Here is a 17,535-nt window from a genome sequence, read left to right as displayed (position 1 = left end):
CAGGGCCAAGTAGTGGGAGTGGGTGGGTAGGGGAGCAGGGGTTGGGGTGGAGTATAGGGAACTTTCAGGATAGCATTTGAAATGTAAATTAAGAAAATAAGAATAAATAAATTTTTAAAAAGTGAAGAGAGCATGAGGAATTTGCTTTAAAAATGAAAGTAATAATGTTAGTGCTGCTGCTAGCAATTTGGACTTTAATTAAATCTTGCCTGGCAGACAGGAGTGGAGGGTATGCTACCAAGTTAGAAACGTTTTCCTGTGGCCAGGCTGGGTATTTTAAAAGAGATTGCTTTCCCAATCACCCACGGTCAACTACTGTCGCTCCCATGAGATGTCTAAAATTATGTCCACGGTATAAAAGCTCATGCAACAGAAGTAGAAAAAAGGCAAATGAGTAGCCAGTAAAAAGGAGGAGAGGCTGGAGAACAAGAGAGTGAGGAGGGAAATTCGGATGAGGAAGGCCGCCTTAACCCTTGGCACCTCCTTTGCCCTCACCAACTCTTTATAATGGGGAAAGAGGAAATGAAGGAAAGAGCAGCCACCATGCTTCAGTATAGTGAAATATGCTTTGAGAAGTTGATGCTTTCCCAGTGTTTCAAGATCAGCAAGGGCAACGAAGAATCAGTAACTGCCTATGGCCCCCAAGCTGCCTTCACTGTAACATCTATCTATCTATCTATCAGTCACCTTTGCTGCATGCCACTTCCTCTGTTCTCAAGGAGAATATTCCAGACAGTGTTACTCTCCAGTGTAACCATAGCCTGCTTAGCTTGGGGTAAGAATTTGTAGAAAATGGTGCTTCAATAAACTGTTTTTGTGGGACCCTGACCTATGTTTGGGCCAGCTGCCCTCATTCCCACTTAAATCAAAGCAGCTGGTTCAACTCCCTTGTTAACTCTCAGCTGAAAACTGGATTCTTAACTGTAGAGCAATTAGTTTTTGTGTCAGGTATAAATGGTGCTTCCAAAATACTGTCTTCCATATATTCAAATCATAATGCTAAGTGTAACCTCTGTGCAGTTTCAGAATTTTTCTCGTGCAGCTAATTTGTCCCATGAAACAGGATGAAAGAATTACAGGCATATAACATCCATGTGGAGATTGCCATTGCTCAGCAGTGGTTGAAGATGATCCAGTGGACCTTCAGCTTCCTCAAGGATTNGGGAGGGATGGTCTTCTGGGGAATTTTTGCTATGCGCTGTATGCTCATTATAGTATGTGTGTTGTGTGCATGGTGTGTGTGTCGGGTGCAGCATGCGCAGGCCCACACTTCTGCCATGGTGGTGCAGGCCTTTGCTGCTGTGGAGGCATGACAATCACCTCAGATTTGGCTTGCTGCCATAGAGAAATAGCCTTGCCATTTTTCCATCTTGCCATGGGATGCCAGGCTAAGCACTGCACAGGGGACAGCTAGTGACCTGTTTGGAGTCCTCTGGAAGGCATGTCTAATTACTTGAGGGTTAAGTGTCCAAGTGTCCTTCCCCCCAAAAAATGACACTGGGAGCTGGCCAAGGCCTCCCTGGGTGGTGAGCCTGGAGGAAGGCTTTGTGTAAGGCCCCTATGTTTGCATATGGGGAATTAGACCTCTATCTTCGCCCATGTAGCTTGCTTGCAATAAAAGAAAAAAGGGGGATATGCAGGGAGGTGCGGCCCCTCCCCTGGGCTACCCGAAGCCGCACCTTATAGATGGCACCTGTTAGCTATGGTGCTCATGGTAAACAGGCTCATATTTGGTGGTGATATGTTCCAGCTCTTCTGGTTGGCTGAGGCCATGCACCTGGTGAAGGGATGGGGCCTGCTGAGATTGGAGTGGGTAAGAGCATAAAAGGGCTTGTATCCCAGGGCTCAGGTGAGATAGAGAGGGAGATGAAGAGGGAGATAATGAAGATTGTTCAAGGTTCCTGAATAAACTGCTGAGAGAAGAACTGGTGGTTGCTTCTTTCTTGCTGGTCGAGAGAGGTTCGCAACAAAGAAGGACTTTTAAAGGGGAAATAAGTTCTGAACAATTAAAATTTCTGCTTACTCTTGAAGTCTTACATATCCACACCCTTACTACAGAGCTCTAGACAATCAATGGCCTCTGAGTGAGAAAGAATAAGTCTGAATGAATTGTCTTCCTGATAAGTAATCTAATCTCAAGTGATCAGTCCTAAATACATATAAAAGCACAAAGTCAATTTAGTGGGTTGAATTTATAAACACATATTTATGTATGTATGTATGCATGTATGTATGTATGCATGTATAAAACAATAATTAAAATGAAAGAATCTATGAGTTTGAGGAAGAATGGGAGTGGGCAGAAGAGGAGTTTGAGNAAGCCAAGAGAAAGTTAAAAGCAATGTAAATACAGTATTTTTAAGTGATAACCTAAAAATTAAAAAATTAAAACCAATGAAAATGGTGAACATACACCAGCTGATATGAGGTCCCCAACACACATACAGTAGAGGACTGCTGGGGTCTGTGTTCATTCAGAGATGATACATCTAACCCTCAAGTGACTAGAAGCCCCAGGGAGTTTAGAGGTCAGGAGGGATGGGTGTGGCGACATCCATGTGGAGACAGGGGGGTGGGGAGGAGGTATGATATGTGGAACAGTCAGGGGTGGATGGGGGAGGGGGAATAAAATATGGAGTGTAAAAAATGTCTGCCCAGAAAGCTCAGAAGGCTAAATGAATATTATCCCTAACACTTGTCACCCCAGTAGTAATCAGTAGTGGAAGAATGGTCTCAGAACTGTTTGTCTTAACTGCCATTTAAGTTTAATAGTAAAAGACTGGTTAATGATTACAATGCATCACAAAACCTTCAGAAGGAAAGACTCTTTTGTGTCCTGCTGTTCTTACATTCAGGAGGATCTCTTAAACGAAATTTTATCATAGAAGTCTTCTAAGATTACTTTGGAGTTGGCTTATCCATTTAGTCTAAATCCCTCATGGAGACCAAACGTTCACATAATGACCTAGTTTTTGAGTATAGCCTTTCGTTAGAGGATCATTCACTTGTAACATGGAATAATGTACTGATAGGTGCTTCACCATGATTCCCCTTGAAGCCAGTTGTCTGCTCTATGACTCACAATAAAATGAAACAACCAGAATCTACACCCACTGTTGTGTGTTGGTGGGTGACTTGATTGAACAGTTATTGTTACTGGCTGTATAATTCATTTTATGTAGGTGTGTGTGTGTGTGTGTGTGTGTGTGTGTGTGTGTGTGTATGTGTATGTGTTTTGGGGGAAGCCCTTATGTACTAACATCAGATTTTGGTAGCTCTTGAATAGTCAATAAATTTTACAAAAGAAAACATCTCTGAATGTTAAATAGGTAATTTAAACCTTGTCAATAAAAATCTAAGAATATATTTTTATTAAGAATAGTCTAATCCAAAGCCATTATGGTATATTATCACTTTCTTTAAAAGTCACAGGTATTAGAAACTCTGCTGTGTATGTTCAAGACCAGGCCTGCTACTGGAAGCCATGTTGATGTTCTTCAGTCTGAAGCCATGTGGATCTGTGTTGCTGCTGGCTGATACAGATGGGGAAGTTTCTTTTGCTGTGGCATCGTTGATTGCAGACTCACAAGTGAGAATGAGAGACTTGAAGGCTTCTGTGACCATAATCCCTCCTCCCCACAAATAAAGGAATAGGACAGGAGCAGTCTGGGTAGGAAGCTATTGAAGGGAGTTTTTAAAAATTGTAATAAAAATGCTAAGTGTGGTTCTTTGAAGTTGATGGCTTCTGGCATGGGTAGGAAGATGGGGAAGGAACCTGTTCTTTCATGGGATATTTTCTCAGATTTAACCATACTCCAGTGTGGATGTAGGCAACAAAAGCTGGACTTGATTCTTTCTCTCTCTCTCTCTCTCTCTCTCTCTCTCTCTCTCTCTCTCTCTCTCTCTCTCTCTTCTTTTTCTTTTTTCTTTTTTTTTGCAGATGGGAGGGTGATACTAGGAGGAATTGAAAGTGAGTGTGATTTGGATGCATTCTCTGAAATTCTCAATGTACTGATCAGAAATATTATGTTGGGGAAAAAAGAAACTGTACTATGGACAAAAGTATGTATTGTACATATGGAAGATAATAATACCAAAACCATTTCATTTATATTTTCATGTGTCTTAAGTAGAAAAAAATAAACATTATACCATATTGTGCACACTATTTTCAATTCATGAGTTCTAAAATATAGGTTGTTTTTGTAAATTGGTAATGATAACAGTCAAGAGTTTTCCTTCACAGTATTATCCAGTAGATTGTGTCATAAATTAAAACATTTAATTCCACTATAATTGACATCTATGTGTCTTTTAAAATATGACTATTTCTTGCAAGCTTGCATTCTAGGTAAATTGGATTCTTTGTTGTTGTTGCTGTTGTTATATATTATCTCACAGAACAGTCACTTTGAAAAAAACAAAACACAATTAGAAAAGTCTCACTATTGATAATTAAGATATGCCCCTTATTGATTCAGGAAGGTCTTGTCTTTTCATTTAACATTTTCCAACTTGATGTAACAAAATAAGCATTCAATAATATGTTTTCCTATAAAGAGTACTATGTGATTTCAATTACACTGAAGCCAAGTGAGGGCAATTGAGTGGTAATTAGTGATTTACAAGGTCAAGGACCTTACACTTTCAACCCAGTGTTGACAATACCAGTACGGTAACAGCTATTGTGGATGAGAATGCAAGATGAAGTAAACATATAAACCTATGTTTAAAGAGGCCAGTAATTAATGCCTAAATAAATTACCTGTAATTTAAATTACCTAATTCCAGTAACATTCAATATTTGGTTTAGGTATTGACTCATTTTTATATTTGGCTGTTTATTCATGCTCATAAAGAAAAATTCTTATAAATTTATAGAAAACAATGCACATAATTAATTCATTTAACCCATATATAATACTACCTTAAGTTTTTGTATTATTCCTGTCTTTTTTCATTTTATTTTTTTTTAATCTTTTGATATTTTTATTTATTTACACTCCAGATTTTATTTGCCTCCCATCCACACCTTGAACTCTCCCACATCCCATACCTCCTCCATCCCCTCCCCTCAGTGTCCACTAGGATGTCCCCACCCCCAATTCCTACCCCACTAGATCTTTAAACTCCTTGGGGCCTCCAGTCTCTTGAGGGTAATGCTCCCTATGCCTTAGATATAAGTGTGTTTTATAGATGCATTCATTGAGACTAAGATCCATATGCTTGCAATTTCATTTGTTATGTTTTTCTCTAGTGGTCTTCATATGCTGCAAAGAGAAGTTTATGTAATGAAAGGTAAGATGTTCTCATATCTGTGGCTATAAAATCAACTAGCACAAGTATTAGTGGTTGTAGACTCTCCTCCTATAAGTATAAATTTTATTAAACTGAGTAGTTAGGGAGATTTATAGGACAAAGACTGGGTTTTCTCTTGTTAAGTGAGTTTTGTTCAACTAGATAACTATTGTTTATCACCAAGGTATATGTGTCACTTCTATACCCTAGGGTTAACATGTTATGCTATTCATTGGCCCATAGTCATCAAAGCTGGGTAGAAATTTTGGTTGCCTTCATCCTTTGAAAGCTTACATGGTGCCTTCTAGTATTATAAAAACTAGTTCTCAGAGAAGGTATTAGGTTCAACTACAGCTCATGGGTCTCTAGGCCAATTTTTAAGGTGCATGGTCTTCAGAAATAGGTACTTACCTTCCACCTCTGAAGGAAAATAACGGCAAAGCAATAGACTTTGTCTTGAGAGTACTTTTGAAAGCTTTGGCCAACATCTCTAAAGAGGACTTTTGTCTGGTATTAGGCTTTTTGTTAGATGTTCCTTGTCTTTTGGTGGGAACATTGTCAGCATAGATAAAAGTTTTTAGAAACTCTTTATACATATTTATACATAGGATTACATGTACTATATTTTAAGATAAAAAATTAATGGTATGATTCCTTGTGGCTTTTCCAGATATATTTATTGTTATTACATCCATTTCCCTTCTTCTTTATTTACCACCCTCTTTCTGCATAATGGCTCCTTTCCCGTTTCCCTGATCAGATCACTTTATCCTGTTATTGTTTATTAACTAATTGAAAACACATTAATAATATATTATCTTTAATTTTCTGTTCATTGATTTCTTGATCCAAAGATGCTTTATCTGGCCTTCATGATATATATATATATTTTTTTTTTCAAAAGTCTTCTTTATTTTCTTGATAATTGATCAGTTTTATCTTTTTATCATTTTCCCATTATAACACAAAAGCACTAGAAATGTTCATTCATAATTAATAATTATAAGCTATTAAGATATTAGAGATACATTCTCTTTCTTTGAATATACATCAGGAATCAGGAATCTCATCATTATAATATCTATGTAATTCTATATTAAGTTAAATCTTATCACCCAATTGCCCAATGTGTCTAATGTTAAAAGAAGATCATTTTCAAAAGATTGAACCACTTAATAAAATTTCTCTCAGGATTAACACACAGTAAAAAGACAGTAGTATCCTTTGATAGCAGTGGAAAGCTGTCATCGAAAATTAAAATAAGTAAATAGTTTAAAAATAAAAGTTTAGTGCATAAAAGTACTTGTTCACTGCTTAGTTGAAAATGATCTGCCGTTCCTATTTTATAGTTGCAAAGATAAATATACATGCATGCAATGTGTGTATGTGTAAATATACATTTTTGACAAAGTAGATTACAGTTATAGTATTGTAAATCGTTTAGAAAATAACCCTACAATGGGCATTTGATGCATTTAAAGAAAAAAATTATCATTCTATTAATCTCATGCTCTTAATTATCAAAACACTCATTTATACATTTTTAACCTAAAATACTTATTAGCATACTATTCTTTTAAGAGTCCACCCAATTAATTGTGCCTGAATGGAACGTAGAGTGATGCTGTACTAGGAACTGGTTTTTATGCTGAGATTCTTATGAGTAACTTTTGCCTAAGCGGCTGGCTCCTCACTTCTCAGAACACTTCTACTGGAATCAAGGGAAAGCTAACAGCCAGCTTACACGGGTACCAGACTGTGAATGTCTTCTACAAATATTATGTTTAAACTTTTAAATTTTCTAAGAGAATATACCAGCTTACTAAAAACCATGAATAAGTAATCTCTCCTCTGTGCCAAGCCTCACAGAGACTAGATATGCCTGGGTACCGGAAGGGCTCAAAGGAGAAATGGAGAGGTGAGGGGGCAACGGATTGAATAGGATGGGGTGACCTGGAGGGCAGCAATGAGCAAATGAGCTGAAGGTAAAGTGGATAAGTAAAACACACAAATAAAAACAACAACAACAACAAAAAAATAGATTAAAAATCTGTGGCTGTATCTTAGAAAGAAACAAACAAAGAAACAAAGAAAGAAAATGAAAGAAAGAAAGAAACAAACAAACAAACAAACAAACCAAGAAACCAAGAAAGAAAGAAAGAAAGAAAGAAAGAAAGAAAGAAAGAAAGAAAGAAAGAAAGAAAGAAAGAAAGAAAGAAAAGAAACCTCTCCCTTCTATACTTTTCTCATGCCTAGGAAACTCTTGCAGTGCTAATGTAATATAATGGTAAGAAACCTTCTATTTACATTGTACTGAAGAGGTTCTTTAGTGTATTTTTCTTGAATTATAATACAGGAAGAGAATTTTAATCAATTGTTTAACTTATGCAGTTATGCAGTTGTACATAAAATTAGTATCAGGTATACACAAAAGTTCTACATATATGTAAAAATTTGAAAATCAAGTCTGATGGAATTTGGAATAAAAATACAGACTTTTTAAGGACAATTATTTAACAATACAAACTTCTAGAATATATTAGAAAGAAGCAATCTGGAGGCTGATTATGCAGATGAATATTTAATTTCTTCTCCATATATTTTAGTGCCTGTTATCAACCTTTTCTCCAACTGTGTTTACATCTGTTCTTCAAAGACTAGGGACCACTCCTTTTCTGTCTTGTGAAAGGTTAGATCTTTTGCATGAAAATCTAAACAAGACTATGTGTTCTTGCTTTATGCCTAACTATTTTCATAAGCATGTTTTTCTTAACATTTCAAACACATTGCTACAAATGATAGGATTTTGTTTGGTATTATGACTGAATAATTTTGTATAATTTGTAATACAGTTATTAGTGAGTGGAAAATTAAGTTTATTCTGTTTCTTGGCTATTTGAATACATTCAAATTAAAGTCTGGATCAAAGTTTTATATTTAAGTGTTTTGGGAAGCTCCACACTGTGTTATATAGTAGTTGTACCATTTTATACCCCAACTATCAATATGATTCTTTCATCATCATAATAATTCTTATATATTGTCTTCTCTAAGTTGCTGTTTGATTACATATTGTAACCAATCACTATGTTAAAATAAATACAAGATGTAGTTATGAATACTATTCCATAACTTACCTTCATTTTAATATAAAATTTAATTCTTATTAATATTAAATTAAATTCTTATAAATCAAATTAAGTTCTTGTAAATATTGAATTACCAGCGATTCTCTTCTAAATATGTAGAATATTGAATTACCATGTCTTCTAGAAAATTTGAACAATGGTATCAACATTAGAAACCTTAATGTCTCATTTAATTAGTTATTATTTTTGAACAGATAACTATACTATTTCTTTAAGAAAATATTTATATTTTAAAGAATGATGGAATAACTGAATAAACTTTATTTGCATCTCAGGAGTATATAATACACACAAATACAAACATCATATATGGTCAACTTTAGGTATATATTTGCATATCTATACACTTCATGATATTTCCTTGATTGTAGTATTAGTTAATCAGCACTGCTTATAAAGAGGACACCAAGAAAACAAGGCCTTCTAAAGCTAGTTTACCTTAGATACAGATGAAGCAAAGGAAGTAATGACATCTTAGATTGGACCTGTACCAATGTGTACACAATGGACTTCTAAAGCCAAGAGTGTACTGAATCTAACTGATAACACTTAAAATGAAAAAAAAAAAATTAGTAGACTACAACACAGTGTTACTAGGGAAACAAATCACTAGTTATGGGAGTCCTCGTGACCAGTAGTAGATGTCCAACACAATATGCAAAACAAATCTAATGGAATCTTGAGAGGGTCTTTGTCTAGTAATATTCTGTCAGGGAACTTTCCTTCCTTCCTTCCTTCCTTCCTTCCTTCCTTCCTTCCTTCCTTCCTTCCTTCCTTCCTTCCTTCCCTCTCTTCCTCCTCCCTCCCTCCTTCCCTCCCTCTCTCCCTTCCTTCCTCTCTCCTTCCTTCCTTCTTGTTTTCTTTTCTTTTTTTATTTTCTTTTTTATTTTTCTGTTATAAGTGTTTGTGTATATATTATGGCCTCTGTTTTTTTGGGGGGGGTGAGGGAGTGGGATCTGTGCATTCAGACTTATCTCTTCTCAGACCCTTAATATCATTATCTGCAAAGCAGAATTTACTTTTAATAAAGAATAGCTGAACAGTTATCTGGTTAGTGAGTGCTATCTTTAATGTTACATCCAATGTACTTTGGCATCATTTTGGGGAAAGAACTATTTTTCATAAATATTAATTTTCAATATTAGTGTGCATTTATTATTTAGCTATTTTATTGTATTCAGTGATTGTGTCTTTGGTAGAAGTATAGATTTTAGCTAAAATAATTTGTCGTTATAACTCTATCAGTTGCTATAAGTGTACTGCTGTTGCAGGATATGCTTATAATATAACAGCTGTGCATATGTGAGGTTCCAAGCATAAAGGAAACTCTGTACATTTCTATAGTTTTGTTCTGAATAAAAACAAATCTAAAAAATAATATACTAAAAGTAACAGAGTAAAAGGGATATGATTTCAGATCTATTCCATTTGAATTCTATCTCTCCTCTGGTATGTAATTTTTAAATATTAATATAATAAGTATAAAATATACAGTTAGATTGATATAATTTGTATGTGTTTCCAAAATATTTCTAATTTTTTAAAGTGACAACAAAATTTAAGGTCTTCTGTGATAGTATAAAAGCAATTTTTGAAGTTTTGTGAACCTCCAGTAAATTTTCCTATTCAATAAATTAGTAAAATGCATTCCTAAACACCAAATGGTAGTAGCTTGAAAGCTACTGTTTTATACTGTCTCACTCAGTAGTTTACCACCAAATTGATTTCAAGTATCAAGAAGATATATCAAAGGAATCCATAGTTATAAGCTGCAATCAAATAAACTGTTTCTGTTTATTTATTCATAGTAAGTGCTGCCATCAATTATATTAAACATTAATTATCTAAAGTACCATTGTGGGATGGTTAGGAGCAGATTTTTATTTTAAATTGATGCTTATGATTTAGTCATGAGGTTGGAAATTCCATGTGCTTAAAATATTATTTTCAAACCTTTATAACATTCATTAAAATTACATAATTTCTACATCTGAAGGCAATTCTAATCATTGCAAAATACAGCATTTGTCTTGTTGGTTCTGGAATAAATACATCTTATATGTTTTGCTCCCCATAGACAATCTGCACAGTTATTACAATAAAATAATTGAGTAAATTTTATTTATACATTTATTCTAGTTCTATGAATACAGTAAGCACAACATAAGTTTTCAAAATATTTGGAAAAAATGTAAAAAGAGCACATTAATACTAAGTTACAAAAAGCTTCAAAAATTCACGTTACATGACTTCCAGACATAGTATATAAAACTAAATTGCTTTTTTTCTCTTTCCTCTTAGCTCCACAAACACCATTTTTTTTCTATATGTTACATATGGTAATAAAGAATTTGTCTTTTTATTATCTTAAAATAATTCATACTAATCTCTCAGAATCAACAAACCTGACCACAATGGGGCTCATTGAGGCTAAACCAACAGTCAGGGAGCCTACAGGGGGTCTAACCAAGACCCTCTGATTATATGTTATAATGTATAGCTTGGTGATTTTGTGGGACTCCTCAGAGAGAGCGTGGGGGCCTGCATCTGACACTTTTCCTGATTTGGGGAACTCTTCTCATTCTACTGGATTGCATTGCAAGCCTTAATATGAAGGGAAGTGACTTCCTGTTAAGGAAGGTTAGGGCAACATAATATATCTGCTTGGTTGATATCCCTGGGAGGCCTGCCCTTTTCCAAAGTGAAACTGAAGAGAAGTGAATAGGAAAGTGTGATGTGAGGGACAGAGAGATGATTAGGAAGAGGAAACTGTGATTTATATATAGTACCTGAAGGAAAAAATTAATTAAGATGCTCCAACATTCAACAAGGACAACATGCTACACTATGATCATTGCAGCCCTGTTTATAATAGTCAGAGATTGAAAAGAACCCAGATATTCTTCAACCGAAGAATGGATGCAGAAAATGTGGATACAGAAATCTTACACAATGGAACACTACTCAGCTATTAAAAACAAAGACTTCATGAAATTCTTAGGCAAATGGATGGAACTGAGTGAGGTAACCCAATTAGAAAAGAACACACATGGTATTCACCCACTGAGAAGTGGATATTAACCCCAAAGCTCATAATACCCAAGATACAATTCACAGACCACATGAAGTTCAAGAAGAAGGAAGACCAAAGTAGGGGTAGAAGGAGTTTTTAGAAGGAGTTTCAAAATACTCATGGGAGTAAATACAGAGACAAAGTGTAGAACAGAGACTGAAGAAATGACCATCCAATGACTACCCCACCTGGGGATCCATCCCAAATGCAGTCACCAGACATTATTGTGGATGCCAGGAAGTACATGCTGGCAGAAGCCTAATATAGCTGTCTCCTGAGAGGTTCTGTAAGAGCCTGACAAATTCAGAGGCAGATGCCTGCAGCCAACCATTGGAATGAGAACGGACTCCCCAATGGCGGACTTAGAGAAAGGACTGAATGAACTGAAGGAGTTTGTAGTCCCATAGAAGGAACAACAATATCAGTAGACCAGACCCCGCAGAGCTCCCAAGGACTAAACCACCAACCAAAGAGTACGCATGGAGGGACTCATAGCTCCAGCATAATAAGTAGCGGAGGATGGCCTTTTGGACATCAATTTGAGGAGAGGACCTTGGTTCTGTGAAGGCTTGATGCACCAGTGTAGGGAAATTAGAGGGTGGGAAAGCAGGAGTGGGTGGGTGAGTTGGGCAACACCCTCATAGAAGCAAGGAGAGGGAGAATGGGATAGGGTGTTTCCAGGGGAAAAACCTGGAAAGGGGATAACATTTGAAATGTAAATAAATGCAATATCCAATTTTTTTTTAAAAAAAAAAAAAGGAAAAAAGGAAAAAAATCATACTTGATGATTACCACAGAAGTTATGGCTCTTTGACCAAATTTATTTTCAAATTAAACTTCATTTGTATACATCCGAAAGAATTCATAGAATTCAAAATATCAAAAACTTATTGGCATACTTATTATAGTCAATTAAATTATTTACACTTTTCTGGTAATTCTAATTAGATATGATTAATTTTCTCTCTTTCAAATAATTCAATGCAAGTTTAACACAAAGTCTATAAAATTGATAAAACATTTAAAAGTTTAACATTTAACATTTAAATGAATAACACCATTCTTAAAATTGAGAATAACTGCAATATCAAGTGATGCAATAAGCTAATATATTTTGACCCTACTTACTAATACAAACAGAAATAATCAGGGACTGATAATTATATTAACTTCATATATATATATATATATATATATATATATATATATATATATGTACACATATACCCACAGTGTAGAAGTGTATTATATAGTTGAATTTAAATTTTAAGGTAAACTAATTGCAATTTACTCATTATCTACCTTCCATTTTTCAATAGGCTCATGTTTTAAATTTAAATTCAAATGTTTAAATATTTCTGGGACTGTAATTTAGAACCATCAAAATGGGGTTCTCACTTGTCTTTTTTAAATTAATAAAGCAAGTAAATTGAAGAAGATGTGAGTGCTGAAGTGTGAAGCAGGAAGAAATGCTTCTGATTCATAGTATCATTTATCTTTGTTAAACTACTGATCTTGAAGTCTTTGGAAAAGCATGAGACTTTCTTTTAGTGATGTGAAGCCACACTAAATGCATAAAGGTTACTGTTCTTTGTAATACATTTCAACAATAGTATCGTTATTTCAGGTGACAAAATGCACATGCCTATGAAAGTTTTATCTTATATTTCAATTACTCATGAAGTGCTTTCCTCCTGACAATTTAATAACTTTGCAAAATTTGTGATTACAATCTTAATAAAATATGAGGTAGTTAATACAAGATCATCTTTGCATTCTGAAGTCACATAAGTTCTTAATGTCTTGAGTTCATTTTACTCTTGTTCTGATCTTAGAGCATTGAGCATGCAGATGATATAATTGACAGTTTAAACATTTTGCCAATATTTATTTATCATTTCCAGTTTTTTTATAATTTGGCATATCTCTTCTATTGTTATACTAAGTGTAAATATAAAATGATAAGAAACCAAAAACTCCTCCTCCCGTCTCTCCCTTATTTACTTGAACAACAAAGATAAATAACAAGTATGCTCTAGAAGTGCTCTTGTATTCCTCAGTTAGTAGTTTTATCTTTGAAATGCAAATAGAATATCCTCATGGTGTTTAGGACTCTAGTATGAAATAACCTGTTCAGCATTAGATGTTGTTTGTTGTTGTTGTTGTTGAGTACTACCCTCATAATTTTCTTATTAGTAAAATTTGTAGTAGTAAATGCAAATCTTTTGTTAATAAAATAGATAATTTGTGCCTTTATAGTTTTGTTAGAACACACATAAACCCAACTCTGAGTTTGATATGTTTAATATAGAAATTAAATAGTTACCTATTTTGTCATTAAAAAACAAAAGAAAGAAACCAAAATCTATTGTTTAGCTAAAGCAGTTGTTTCAACCTTCCTAATGCTGGGACCCCTCAATACAGATCCTCACGTTGTGGTGATACCTAATCAACCATAAAATTATTTAGGTTGGTACTGTAATTTTGCTACTGTTATGAACTGTAATGTAAATATCTGATATAAGACCCCTGTGAAAAAGTCATTTACCCCACCCTCCAGTGGGGTCAAGTCACATAGGTAGAGAACCACCAAGTTAAAGGAAGATAGCAAAAATAATGACTCCTAAAGTTATCTTGCTATCCATAATTCAAAGCCTTACTTAGCCATCATCAGAAAAACTTCCTTTTGTAGTAGATGGAAACTAACCCAGACTCACTACTGGACACTGTAGAAAGAGTGAGAAATTCAGAACACTTGGTCCCAAATGAGAGGTCTACATCAAATTCCATCTTCAAGGCACAGTGAGATAAGAAGAAGGGGAGACCACAAATTTTAAGAGCCATCAATTTGGAAGGCTACATGGAGGTGGTGTCTACAATACACAGTAGGACATATGCACACATAAATTTATAGAGACAGTGGCAGGAGACATGGGAACTTCACAAGTTCAAGCACAACAGGGTTCCAATCGTAAGAGGAGGCATAGAAAATAGACTCCCACACTACCAGGAAAGTCTCCACAATGGATGCCTGTTTGCAAAATAAATTAGTCTACTCCAATGCAATCTCATTGTGTGTATCAACCACACTTAAGGGTAGAGCACTTGCACATCAGTAGATGGCAAACACAACTTAACTCCATGGTTTGCTGAGTTTTGCTATAACTGGGGTTTGTAGACTATTTTCTCTTGCATTACACCATTTGGGGGGCATAGTTTTGTCTTATTGTTCTTTTGCTTGTATATATAGTGTCTGAGTTAGTCTTGTGTGTGTGTGTGTGTGTGTGTGTGTTCATATGTGTGTTTCTATTTTTCCTTTTCTTTTTCTTTCTTTTCTTGATTCTGATTTGTCTTGTTTCATGTTTCTTTGCCTATACTTTTCTGAAGAAACAGAGAAAGAGAAATAAATGACATGGATTTGGATGGCTGTGGAAGTAGGGGGAATCTGGAAAAAGTTAAGTGACTTTATTTTTATAAAAGAAATAAGAATATATTGTTTGAAAAATATTATTTTTCAATAATAATGAATGAAAAAAGAGGGGGAAAGAATATTCTATTTCTTGTGATGATGTTGTTTGTTTTAAACGATGTTTTAAACCATAACAGGATTATTTAAGAAGATATATGTGAAATAATTTACATCTAACATCGAAAACAGCATTAAAATAAAGTCATCTGACTATGTTAGTGAGTCCACAAGCACATAAGAACACCAAGTGTAAGTGCATGTTTGTGGTGCACACCTTTAATCCCAGCACTCAACAGGCAGAGACAGGTGGATCTCTGAGTTACAGGCAGACCTGGTCAACCGAGTGAATTCCAGGACAGCTAGGGCTTCAAAGGAAAACTTGATCTGTAAATACAAACAAAGAATTCCACATGTTAATAGAAATTTGTATTATTATCAATGAAAATAAAATATATTCTAGCTCGTGCCTTAAGCTCTCTTTGATGGAAATTGTACATCTTAGATAAAGGTGTGCCATCAGTCATATCTAATTTCGTGGCACTGATTTGTTTATACACAGCATCTCATTTGTCTTATATAGAACTGTAGTGGAATCTGATTTATCTAAAAATGCCACACTTTTAATACTAAAATTTAGTTACTGTGTACATATGAGTTTTTTATAGGATTTATGAAATTCATATTGTAAATCTGTAAAGAAAAGCTTAAAATTTACATTTTGAAGTTTTAAGATTTTCTTTTACTTCAAATATTCATTTTTTAAAAGAATAGTTTCAATGTTAAAGACTGAATATAAAAATTAAGAAAAGCTCAATAAGATGATTGTAATTTTTGAAGTTTGTTTATTTAAGGGATAAATAATAGATTGACTTAATATTTTCACTTTACAATATACTATATTCCAATTTTATGTTTCCACTAAAAAGAAATAGTCTTTCAATTGAATGATTTTAGTTCTCACGTCAATGGGAATTTAATAATATGTTATTGTTATATAATTTTAAATTTGGGATTATCATTAATCCTGAAATACAGTTAAGTAAATTTCGTGTTAGTTAGTGATGTATATAAGCTTAGGTATAAAGTGTAACTTACCACTTGAAGATAGCCTGCCGCAAAACCAATCTGTGACAGGAAACAAGTGCCCTTCAACAGAAATGGAGATGTTATAATAGTGCTGAGAAGGGAACTGCAATGGGTATTGCAGTCCAAATGTCTCCACACTTGCTCACTCCCTGAGTGCAGAAGGACATATCTGATTGTTGACTAGCTTCTGCAGGCTATCACATCAGTAAAGTTTTCATTGAGGAGACATTTACTATAATGCCTCTTAATACAGATTTGCTTATTAAGTTTAAAATATTTATTAATTATGCATTAGTCCATTGCTATTTAATAGTATCTTAGAAACATTCTTGATGTATCAGTAAATAAATGTCAAATAAATTTGCTCTGGGAAAGGTTGTGAACAGTTCTAAATGTATTTTAGTTAAATATTGGCATTTGAAATTATTTATATTTTAAAGCTATATGTGCATGAATATAATAATATTTATCCAATATAAGTAACAACATTTGCTCACTAATTCAGAAAACAGTGTTTAGTGAGAAAAAATAAATTGAATCAATCAAAATTCACATAATGAATTCCTAAAGGCAGGAATCTTGTTAATCATTTTTCCTATAAAACTAACTATAATTTTGAGAAAATAAAACACATACATTTGTATATGACATTTGTATAGTTCTTGAAATACCAATAGAATTCTAGTGTCCAAAACCACATTTTTGTCCAAACCACATTGTGTTCAAAATCTTTGGGTATATTTATTTGGAGCTTCTAATCTTATGCTGATAAAATGAGGATGGAAGTGGTAGCAAGTGGAAGCAGTTGAAGAATGTTATAAAGGGAGCCTCAAGGCATGCAGAGATCCTGCAACCCCTGAATTGCACCACTGCTCTTGGTCATCAGGCAGGGTTTTGTTTGTGGAAGGTTCTTAATTTCAGCATCCATTTAATGAATGAGGGAAAGATATCCTTTCTTTGCTGTTGGATTTTAGAATTGTGGTGGCCCATTGCTAAGGTAATGCCAACTTCTGTTGGTTTAATGTTTTAGGTTTTGGTTTTAGTTTGTTTGTTTGTTTGTTTGTTTGTTTGCTTGTTTGCTTGCTTGCTTTTTATCTTTAGATGAAATCAGAGTTGGATCTTATTTTTTTTTCCACAAATCAACATTTTGTGTACTCCTAGTATTTAGCTTTAATGCTTCTACGTAACTAAGTTTGGTGAGAGTTTCTGTTTCCTTAAATCCAGAAACTGTGTTAATAATGAAGAAAGGATGCTTCCCAAATTTGTTATGGTGTATTATTTAAGAGTCTATATTTGAGACACAAATTGACCCAGTGAGAAAAGCTGGTTACTTTCAAGCCTGACAACTTGAAATTGATCGCCTATATAGAAAGGAAGTGCAAAATTATTCAATTTGGTCTCTGTTCTCCCTACCTACACTAACCACCACATTCATTTTCAGACACAAACAAATAAAGAAT

General features: G+C 34.4%; 1 non-coding gene across 1 annotated transcript; it reads right to left on the bottom strand.

Annotated features, from left to right (window-relative positions):
• Nucleotides 1-17,170: 17,170 nt before the first annotated feature.
• LOC115065156 lies at nucleotides 17,171-17,249 on the bottom strand. Its single transcript, XR_003844951.1, has one exon. It is a non-coding gene; the product is annotated as a small nucleolar RNA SNORD19B (small nucleolar RNA).
• Between the last annotated feature and the right edge of the window lie 286 nt (nucleotides 17,250-17,535).

The sequence above is a fragment of the Mus pahari genome, chromosome 12, assembly GCF_900095145.1.
Source record: "Mus pahari chromosome 12, PAHARI_EIJ_v1.1, whole genome shotgun sequence".
Lineage (NCBI taxonomy): Eukaryota > Metazoa > Chordata > Mammalia > Rodentia > Muridae > Mus > Mus pahari.
The sequence above is the reverse complement of the archived record's forward strand: the minus strand, read 5'-3'. Positions and strand labels throughout refer to the sequence as shown.